Source organism: Pygoscelis adeliae, unplaced genomic scaffold, assembly GCF_000699105.1.
Source record: "Pygoscelis adeliae isolate BGI_AS28 unplaced genomic scaffold, ASM69910v1 Scaffold404, whole genome shotgun sequence".
Lineage (NCBI taxonomy): Eukaryota > Metazoa > Chordata > Aves > Sphenisciformes > Spheniscidae > Pygoscelis > Pygoscelis adeliae.
Window position 1 is genome coordinate 342,110 of NW_008824598.1, and position 11,373 is coordinate 353,482.

General features: G+C 48.2%; 1 protein-coding gene across 1 annotated transcript in view; it reads right to left on the reverse strand.

Moving 5' to 3' along the window:
- FLNB (filamin B, beta) overlaps positions 1-2,738 on the reverse strand; it is an 86,483-nt gene extending 83,745 nt beyond the window's left edge. Inside the window, exon 1 of the mRNA XM_009322298.1 lies at positions 2,732-2,738. The gene's annotated coding sequence lies outside the window, so the exon portion shown is untranslated. The remainder of the gene's footprint in view (positions 1-2,731) is intronic.
- Positions 2,739-11,373: the final 8,635 nt, after the last annotated feature.

Consider the following 11,373-nt stretch of genomic DNA (forward strand, 5'->3'; position numbering starts at 1 on the left):
TTATGTCACGGCGAGTCCCCCACACGCCCTGCCACTGCCTCCCAGCCATCCGCAGCAGAAAACTCCGGGAAGCATCGTTACAGTGAAATGGAGGCATACATTTCTGCTGGCGGGGTTCCTGGCTGTGAAAACGTGTAAGCCATAACAACCGCTCACTGTGACAAAGTTACTCTGACACGTCCCGTGTACCTGTCCCATCCGTGAAAGCTGCGGGCAGGAGGAGGGGGAAAAGGTTTTTAAAAAACTTTTCATTTTCCTTACGTAGTTGAGCGTTAGTGGGAGGTGATATTTCTGACTGTGCATGAATCCTTCCTGCTGAACTCACTGGGCATGACGCACCCACGGGAGGGGAAAGCATGCCCCAGACGAGAGCAGCTAAAGTGCTCTCCTGCTGAGCTGCTCTTTCTGAAGATCTGTATTTCTTTTTCCAGCCAAGGAGCTTTATTATTACAGAAAGAACATGAGATTTTTATGAGTGATTTTACAAATTAGTTTCTCAAATTGTTTGCAGCAGCACAAGAAATGTTGCAGTCATTAAAGTTCATAGAAAGTATCGAATGCTCCCGCACTGCAAAGCTTTTCCTTGTGCAACAGAAACAAAGAAAAATCATCCCTGACGTGTTTAGAAGTCTGACCCAGAAACACTGTTGATCACCTCTCCACCGTAGCCGTACGGCCACTCATCCTGCCCTTGTGCACATTGGTGGAATGTGCCGGGAGCTGAACCAGCACAAACCCAGCTACAAACATGATTTTAAAAACAAATAACTAATTATTTCCATTCACTGCATTTAATTTGGGCTCACGCAGTAATGCTGTTCATCCAATAGTCCAAAATATGTCACGTATTAGGAGCTAGAGAGTCCAACCCAATGAATGAGTCATCACCCAGTGGATGAAATCCCATATCTTCATGGCTGCTCATAAATAAGACAAGCTCAACTTTATAGTAAGTCATAAGTAAACAATGAACTATATGAAAATCAGAATCAGCTGTGTTAATACTGCACGGGCACGGTGCCCACACAGAAATGAAAAGCGAATGTGATACCATCATTGTTTGGCTTTGGAGGCTGAATTTGGGGCTGAAACTCTTAACAGGGGTTTTGATGCATGTAGCAGGGTGGTCGGACATCCAAACCTTCGAGGCCACTGCAGATGCCTGTTTGCAATAAACAACACATTATCCTGGCCATTACCGCTTCTGAACACAGCCTCAGATCCCAACAGGCAGATTTTCTGAAACTGATGTCTGGTATCTTCTCACTACAGCCCAACATCTCCAGGCGGTGCTCCTGTGCTCTCGCAGCCCGCTCCTGCATTGGCACTCCCTCCTAGGCGGAAAAGAAGGGCAGCAAAAAGCTGCTCCTTCACCCTGTAATGAGCATTGGTGCATCCTGTGTGTCCCACATAACCACTACCCTGAGCGCTGGGCTGGATTTACAGAGCTGGCTGGGGTTTTTTGGAGGGGGGTTGGTTTGTTAATAACAATTTGAACCGGCGTTGTGAGAGACGGCAGGAAATAGCAGAAAATATTGATCAACCTCCGCCTCACTATAAAATTAACAGCAAATAAAAGTCAGCATTTAAATAAGTGAAAGCCTGACCGCACCACAGACAGCACAGCCAAAAGGCCAGGCGAGAGAAGACGTGCTCTCGGCACAGGGAAATCCTCCGGCAAAGGGACCATGAGCAGCATGGGCAGCTGAAGCCACCTCCAAATTTGAGCTCCCTTGTCCCCCCGGGGAGGGTCTCCCCTGGCCACAAGCAGCTTGTGGGGCTGTGAGCCAGCTTTGCTGGCTCATTTACTCCAATAAAAGCATCTTTCTGCTCCTGAGGAAGAGGAGTGTTTTGCTATCTTGTCAAAGACTTTGGGAAATTAATGTTTTTCTCCCCCCTCTTCAAATATCCTGTTTGCATCCGGGTTAATGATGCAGGTGGGATACTCATCCTCGGAGCATCCCCCTTGTATTTTGGGGAAAACCAGGATGTGCTTGGGCAGTGCTGGAGGGGAAGCGGCAGGTGGACAAGGTTGACCATCTCAGGGGATTTTCAGTTTTCATTAGCATGGCACTGCACAGGGAACCATTACCGGCAAAGGCATCCAAAGCTGCTATCGCCTGATGAAAGCGCTCCACGGATAGGTGCCGGCCAGAGGAGCAGCCTTTGAAGACTTCCAGGTGCGTGTGGGCTTGGTGGTGCACTCTGAGGTGGAGATGTCCTGCTGCTCCCTCACCCTAAACCTTCTCCTCTTCAGTACAATGGAGCAGCTCAGGCTGCCATTGGAATAGCTATAGGGCCAAGACAGTAGCAGTCTGGCTATAGGAAGGGGAGAGAGCGAAGCAGCTTTTCCCTGAGAGAGCAAAGCTCCAGCATCTGCCAAAACACACAAGGACACAGTCTGCCTTGTGACTGTCCCTGCAGAGCAGGGCCTGGGGCAGATTGGGATATCCGTTCTACAGTGATGTGTCTAGACATGAGGTGGCACCTTTAAGATGCATCGGAAGAATGAAAGCCCAGAAGAGGCACAAGCCTGGTTGCCATCACTCGGTCCACCCCAGGGGATGCAGCATCTCACGCTGGGGGACAGGGCCTGGCTCCCTCCCTCCCCCTGGGGCATTCCCACCGCCCCGCCATCTCAGACTGCATTTCTCTAAAATGCTGGGAACTGCGGGGCCCTCTCAGGACTCCACAGATGATTTCCAAGTCCTCTCAGGAAACCTCCAAAGACCTCCTCTGGCTCCCTGGCTTCCTGACAGTCCTTAGCCCAAGCAGTTGCGGCAGTCAGAGCGGGCTAGGCAGCGCCACGACCCCAGTGCAGGCTCTTCCCGCCAAGCACACTCCGAATGGGAAAGGCGTCTTATTTTCTCAACTCCATTGTAGTTGCAACAGGGCAAAGCACAGAGGTAATCCAACCAGAGATGTGACTGCACAAGCCCAGGTGTCTACCTTCTGTGCAAGCAGAGGTCCCCTGTATACATTCTCTTTTTTATATTGGAAAATAATTGTACCTTGTTAATAAAGTTCTGTAAATGGATGAATAATTTCCACAAAGGAAAGAATGTAAAACTTGCATTGGCGCAACATTACTTCTAATCAAGTGATCTTCATAATTCTCCAGAACAAATGGAACTTCATATTTTCCATATGTAACCATCTTTGTCACCCAAAGCACTTTGTGTTCAATAAAAATACCAGCTTTCATTAGAGAAAAAAACCACCCTTCTGGTGCAGAGTTTTCCTGGCATTGCACATCTCTGGTTCCCTCACTCAACATGTTTAGAATTAAATCACAAAACCTTAACTCACCCTCTAATGATCTGTTTGTTTCCAGATTCATATTCCCACAATATGTTTGCTGACAGCAGTTGGGCTCTTTGACAAAAGAGAAGGAATTTTTCCCAACGATGTATATTTGCTTCGATCTGGTGCATTACAGGGGAAGGGTGCAGGCTGTATGAGCTGTCACCAATAACGCGACTGTAAGACCAAGCGTAATTTATTTAGTACAAACTAAATGTTTGTACTAAGTGTTCTTTGTTCTGAACATTATCACTTCAACATTCAGCTTTTTATGAAGAGAGCTGTGAGAAAGTTTGAGCCTTATTTTGAAAGGATTTTTAAATTTAGCATCACTCTGAGTCGGAGCTAAAATCCCGTATGCGTACAGCTCTCAGGAGGAGGATGGTAAAAAGCTGCTCCCCTCAGTTTCAGGCACTTCAAAACTGTTCTTTTTGATTTTGTATGATGTGTTAGAACAGAATAAAAGCAAACCAATTCTTGAAAGGATTCGTTGTTTCAAAATAAAACTGAAATGTTACACCCCAAATAATGTTGGATGCAGTATTTTTACATTATTGCACCTTATTTCTTTCTCCCACCCTTAAAATAATCCCTTCAAATTCATATCGATTTCACAAAGCACTTTGATCTCAACAAAAATGAAACACGCTGGGATGAAATCCAGTCCCACCAGTATGTCCTCAGCCTTTTTCACCTGCTTATTGATGGATGGGGCCAGGAAGGTGTCCCCACCTTGGTGCCCACACACAGCCACACTCAAGGCAGCAGCCACAACAGGGGATTATTTAATAAACTGGTAACACCCAAACACAAAGCAAACCTAAATCTGTAATATTTGGAGAGCCCTGGGTGTGATCTCTTTTAAAAGAGAAGTTTCTTATATTTTTCTGGGTCTAGTGCAAGTTTCTCTATCAGAAGAATATTGGACTGTTAGTGGCAAGAATAATCTCATCCCATATCAACATACTGGAAACCTGCTGGAAACCTGCATCCAGGTGTGGTATCCACCACTCAGAAAAGACAACAAGAAAGGGGAGAGCAGTGAGGAGGATGGCTATGGCACAGGAAACCCACCTTGTAGCAAAGGGCTTTGGGAGCCCGATCTGCTGTTGAGAAGGTCAAGGTGTCATGGTTTAGCCCCAGCCAGCAACTAAGCACCACCCAGCTGCTCACCCACTCCCCCCCAGTGGGATGGGGGAGAGAATCAGAAGGGTAAAAGTGAGAAAACTCATGGGTTGCGATAAAGACAGGTTAATAGGTAAAGGAAAAGCCGTGCACGCAAGCAAAGCAAAACAAGGAATTCATCCACTGCTTCCCATGGGCAGGCAGGTGTTCAGCCATCTCCAGGAAAGCAGGGCTCCATCACACATAACGGTGACTTGGGAAGACAAACACCATCACTCCAAATGTCCCCCCCTTCCTTCCTCTTCCCCCAGATTTATATGCTGAGCATGACGCCGTATGGTGTGGGATATCCCTTTGGTCAGTTGGGGTCAGCTGTCCCGGCTGTGCCCCCTCCCAGCTTCTTGTGCACCCCCAGCCTGCTCGCTGGTGGGGTGGGGTGAGGAGCAGAAGAGGCCTTGACTCTGTGTCAGCACTGCTCAGCAGTAACTAAAACCTCCCTGTGTCACCAACACTGCTTTCAGCACAAATCCAAAACAGAGCCCCATACGAGCTACTGTGAAGAAAATTAACTCTATCCCAGCCAAAACCAGCACACAAGGCCAGACATGGTCACGGCGCTGCAGCACCTGCACAGGGAAGAGCAATGTCAGAGGCGAGGGGTCCTCCGTCCCCAGAGGGAAAAGGACTCACTGGCAGAAAGCTGCAGCTAAACAAAGCCATGCGCTAGGGAAATATATTTTCAAACAGGAGCAACTTGACATTTTGAACAAGTAACTGTTACCTTATCCACCTATTATGGTGGATCCTTCACCACTGCATATGGCAAAATGAACGTCAGATTTTTCTCTATAACACACGTAATTTAAATAGGAACAATTTAAGGTGGTTGTCCCACCTGTTATATTGTACCTCATCACTGATCTCACAGTCCCTGTTTCCTTGGGGGTAATTTGTCCTATGAACAGTCATCCCAAGTTTTACTCCTAGAAAGAATTAATATCTTCCTATTACTTGCATTTTTACAGCAACTAGAATTATTCTTATCTGCTTATTGCAAAATATTTTAGACACAACAAATAAAATACCCACAGGTTTATCTGAAGAAAGGAAATCCTTTCTGTGGACTCCCCTTTGCTCCCTGCTGAGATGATGACTCAGAAGACTGCAAAGTCCCGCAGCAGCGCGCAAGGGTGTTTCTCTGGGGCGTGAAGCTGACCCTCCTTTATTACAGATAACAGCTCTATGGCACAGGCATTGTTCTGCTTTACCAGTGCCCTGTTTTCACAAGGTATTTAACGAACAGGCTTTCAACTGCAAAAATACAGGCTGAGATCAGGAAGGCAAATGACCTTTGTGCTTGTGATTGCATGTTCACATAGTTACGCTTATTTTCCTCGCTAACATATAGGTATCCCTTTTTTTGTTAACACGCTTTATTTAATTTTAATAGGCTTTTTTATTGTATTTAAAAATGTAGAGGAAAATAGAAAAAAAAATCCCATTGTTCTCCCACATGTTTGTTTTCACTACAACTACTAAGAGGAAAAGTCCTTTACAAAAACAGGATACAGCAGACTCCTCTGCACTGCCGCACTGTGCACCCCCGCACACTCGCACACTCCAGGCACAGTTGCAGTGGTAATCAAGAGTCCATAGAAAGTCATAAATAAATGAAAAACATTGATGGGAGTTTTATTATCCACTTGAATGGGAGTAGCATCAAGTCCCTGCTGAATAAACCCCACTAGCCTGGGCAGGTTCTGCTCCCCTTGGACGCATTACCATCTACCTACAGGCATTTTTCCCTGTGACTTCAGTTGTGTACAACGAGGGGCAGACAGGGATGCCTGCAGGGCAAACCCCACCATTGTGGGGAGGCGTCGAGCCAAAGAGCCGCATGGCAAAAGCCATAGCGTCCAGCATCCCTTCCTGGCTGTCCTAAGAGATGAAACACCAGGGACCCATCTGGTATCACCCACATCAGATGCTGCCAGGCCCCAGGAGATGCCCCCAAATCCCCCATCGGCCTCGCTGAGCAGCCGCAGGCTGTCTCTGGGATGCCCTCAGGAGTGGGGCTCCCCACTGCATTTCTACTAATGACTTTTCAGAGCTCCTCTCTTAATGTATCCCACAGCCTCCTTTCCCCCAGCTCGGATCACTGCTGCCCCTGCTTGGTTTTTGGCCGGTTGGCAGAGGGGTTCCCGGCTGTGCCAGCAGCCCCTGGGGAAGGTGCCAGGACCAAGGCACGAGGACTCACAGGCTCCACTCGCTGCAAAGCACGTTCCTGCGGGCTGTTGTTAAGAAGATAAAAATTTCTGTTTTCTTTCTCCCCACATGTTAGCATTTAGAGCAGTTCATACTTCCAAAGAATAACACTGACTTATTCTCTATGATATGGAAGAATAAATCAAGCGCAGTTACCAGGAGATCTGCATTTCTGTAATCAAGAGCCTCATCTCTGGCCAGAAAGTACCTTGTGGGAATCTGGTTGTAGCGAATGGGATGCCAGTAAAGAGCAATTTGAGCTTTTCCGACTCTGAAACACGGTGATTGCAATTCCATTCGCCTGGTCAGAAACTACCGCTTAGCAGCCATCCACATGGCAACCTTCTTCAGACACCATCCCAAGATCATTTCAATTAAAAAAAAAAAAAAAAAGAGTCTCAGGTTTTACAGAAATATATTTTCTGGTTTCTTTCTAAGGAAGAATGTGTAACACCATAAGGGTTGAGGGTATTCTTGGGGTGAGGGGAACAATGTACTACTTTAGTTTTAATTTTATAGGGATGTGGTTCTACTTGTTTTTCTTTGAACTAAGTGTAATCCTTGTTTCTTTGTTAGAAATGATCATGACTTTTGATTCAGCCTTGATTTCTGAACAAGAGGAATTTTTACTATAATGTAAAATGATTACATTTTACAATGTAAATGATACGATAAATACAAATCCTTAGGTAAGACTACACCACTTTATTACTGCAAAACAAATATCCAAATTACTGACACAGTCTCTTTGAGCCAGTGAGTGTTTGCTATTAATTCAATAAACCAAAGAGCCAAGGAGACAGCACAGACTTAGCACAACAGGCTATGCCCGATATTACTTAGAATCAGACCACTATGTTTTCAGCTCAAGGAAAAAAAACAAACAATTTCCATTTATATGGAGAAGATCTTTCATTGTTTAGAAACTGTAAACTGACATCCCATGCTTTTTGCATTTTTTAGTAAATAGCTGCCCATCAAGAGAGAACAGGATTAAAGAATATGGCCATCATTCCTTCCTCATCAGGGAGAAATAAACCCACAACATTCTCCCTTGCTGCACACAAGGAGTTCAATTACAAAACCATGTTGTTCCAAGAGCCTCGGGATCCACCGACTGGGTGTCCCAAAAGGCAAGAAATCGCACTTCCCCAGGCGTTGTCAGGACAAGCTCGCTTTGAGCAATCCCTTCTCTGAAAGCAGATCAGGGACAACCCTCCCGGTGCTCCCTCCATCCCACGGACTATCACACCCTGCCATCGCTCTCCAGACCCGGCCCCGGGGGGTCCCGCTGGAGCCAAGGGCAGGTCCCGCATGATGCCCAACCACGCCACCCCTTGCACCTACCAGCTGCTGCTCCCTGCCGGCTCCGCCAAGCCGATGGATGAAACTGCTGGGCTTGGGCTGGGGAGTTGCTGCTGTCCCAGCAGCAGGAGGTCACCAGGCTGCTGGTTTGATCTTCAGTTTGTTTTCCATCTGAAAAGTTAACTCCTTCACGCCCTGGAAGGAGAAATATCTGCAGGGCCAGCCGCGCCACCACGCTCGTCCCTTGCCAGGGAGGCTGAGCACACCCTTGCGCCAGGCTGCCAAAGAGGAGGACACGCACCTGAGCGAAACCAGGACATGGGGTGTCGGCACGGGTGGATTTGCTCTGAGACTTGGGGGTGAGTTTGCTGCAGAGAAGCCCACGGTGAGATCTTCCTCTTTACAACTTACACCCCCCAAGCCCCATCCTGAAGCTTTCCGTATTCCCACGCATTCCTGTGGCTGCCAAATCCCTGCCGGAGACCCCAGGGGCTTATGCTTGGGAAGGGAAGGGGAAAACCTTTGACAGCACTTTTTTCCCTTTCTCACCAAGCCCCTGGGAAATTGCAGGGGGTGGAATTCGCTTCTGGCAGCGGAAACCCAGATCCGTGAGAGTGCTCTGGGAGGTGGCCCTAAAACATCCCAGCCCCAGACCTGCTGCCAGGAGCCCCCAGCCAGATGTGCCGTGCCCATTCCTGGGCACCCACCTCCCTCCCTGCTTTGATCAGAGAGGGGTTCCTGGGGACAGGGAGGAGGTTTGGTGGTTCAGCTCAAGATGAAAGGGCATTTGCTCGTGCAAGAGCAGAGAGAAGAAGATACCTCTGCTTGGCCCTTGCAGCCCGCTGCGTTTCCAGCTCCCTGTGCACTGGCACCAGGCCCTGCACATGGTACTACCATAATACATAGGATAGGGTAGGGCCAGCCACCAGGAACTCAAAATACTGCTATTTCCAGCAAAACGCATGAAACAGTTACGTGATGAAGTCAGCCCTGACCTCCATGTTCCTCTTGCACTTCTCTGCTGTGCAACTGTTGAGCAATAGAAATGCTTTTTGCATTTCGAGGCACTGCTTTCTGTCCCCTGTCCCCTGCTGCAGGCTCGCTCTTACTTTTAGCCACCACACGTGCCCCATGCAGACTATTCAGAGTTGGCAGATGAAAATTTTTAGGCTCCTGCCCCCCAGAAAACTAAGCTAAGTCTGGCCCTGGCAAAGGCTTCTTCAAACACCACTTTTTAGGCACGAAATCACGGCTCGGTATGAAACCCTGCTCTCAGAGTTGCTGTCACACGTGGGCTGCCCTCTCACCTGGCTGCAGTAGCAGTCGGAGGAAAGGGACAGGCACGAACACTTACCAGCCTCCTCTGCAGGAGAATGTGCTGGGTGGGCAGGCTGCAGGTCATCACAGGGAAGGCCACGCATGGCAGGGATGGGAGCATTTCACAGGGCTGGCAAGAAGGCAGCAGGGCCAAGCTGTGGTGGATGTTTCCTCATAGACCCGACGCACCCCAGGGTGTTGCAGTGCCCCATGGGCACAGTGCGTGCTGGCCCGGGCACACCGGCACTTGCTGTGCCGAGCCCAGCCGCTGCCCACCCCTGCTTAACCTCTGCATCCTTTCCAGTACATCAGCCCATGCATCCACAGGAGTCTGTACGGGTCCTCATCACTGGCGACTAAGTGCTCAGAGCAAATGACAAACACAAGGCTCCTCCAACTCACATCTCCAATGCCAGCATGTCCCACCCCACACCCTATGTCTGCGCTTCACTTGCGAGCTCCCCAGGGCACGGGCTTTGCTCAGACCCTTGGATGAATCCAGTGCATTTTAGCCCCACATAAATAACATGAGCCTCAGCCAGCCCCTCCAGGGTTGATGCACCCATCAGCGTCTCTTCCTGCCCAGGTAGCTCCCAAAGGACCATTGGCACACACCATGGCCAGCCCCCTCAAGCACCCAGGCACCCCGAGTTACACAAATGGTGACTTTTGTCCTCAATAATAGGAGCCTCGATGAAAAAGGAGCCTGAGCAAGGGAGGAGGAGGGGAAGGGCGCCCCCCTGCCCTTTTTCCCCAGAGCAGGAGGCTCCGACTGCAGCGCTGTAATTCCAGATGACACACAGCATCCCCGGGGCTTCACCGTCGACAGCGCATGAGACGACGGCCGTCACATAATCCCTGTGCAGACACCCTTATCGAAGGGCTGCAGCAGCTTTTCATTCATCTCTGAGATCAGCCCCACTATGTGACTTGACTTAAAGGCCAACATTTAAGATAATTTTTCAAACCTTACTCTGGAGGGAGGGCAGCTTTGGGGCTTTTGATTTCAAGTATGAAAAATGTAATTACGGATAACGATGCCTCTTGCTGCAGCGCAAGCAAGAAACCTTTCTGTGTTTCACGGCTGGTCCCTGTATCCTAAAGTAAAAGAGGGTTTCTGCTTTCATTACAAAAAATATTTGTAATTCAGCCTGAAAGACCTTCTCATCTGGGAGCTCTCTAGCGGCCAGCAGTCTCTCCTGCATCTGGTGTTACTTAGCCAGCAATTTTTCTTCTGCGTTGCCTGGGGGCCAAAAGTACTCCCCAAAGGCAAAACATGGGTTAAAACCGTTTAGAGAACAAAACTCTGTTAGAATGTTTTATTGGAGTCCAGGGAAATTACTTTTAAAATACATACACATAATAATAGCAGCAATAATATACTTTTTAAAAGTCCACTGTAAAAGTAATGATGTTTCAGAATGGAGCCAGCATTTCAAACCCATCTGTAAGGAGATCAAATCAGACACACAGCTTACGTTTCCACTTTCCGCGGTGCGAAAGAAAATACTCTGCTAAACATACTTACCTTTAGCTAATATGTTTGCTAAACTTGGATAGTTTGGTTGTATAATTGCTTGAACTCAGAAAGCTTCACTTTCACAGAAAGCTAAAACCAGGGTGTTTTTCATTTACAGGCTTCTCAGCTTGTATCAAACCCACCCTTTTCAGCCCTTACTGGGTTCTGCCACTATGATACTTAAATCTGCTGTTATATTTAAATTGTTATAAGGTGACAAATTAATCTAGGACATGAATAGTGAACGCAGGACCCGTCCCAGCAGCCATCTCACAGCGTTACATCACAAACGTTTAGGCTCTCCTGGTTGACATCAACCTTCCATCTTCCCCTACGGTTAGGTGAGGGACGGAGGTGCCAGTGGCCAGGGAGGGTGCCGGGGTGGGCAGCATGGAGCCGTGCCCACCACCCTGCGGGACCCTGCCCTCCACTGGGCACTGGCAGAAGGCAGCTTCAGCACCCGGGCCAGCCAGGCCTTAGCCTTTACTGATGTTAATTAAGCAGTTGCATTAAATGCTGGTGATTTATCTGCTGAAAAT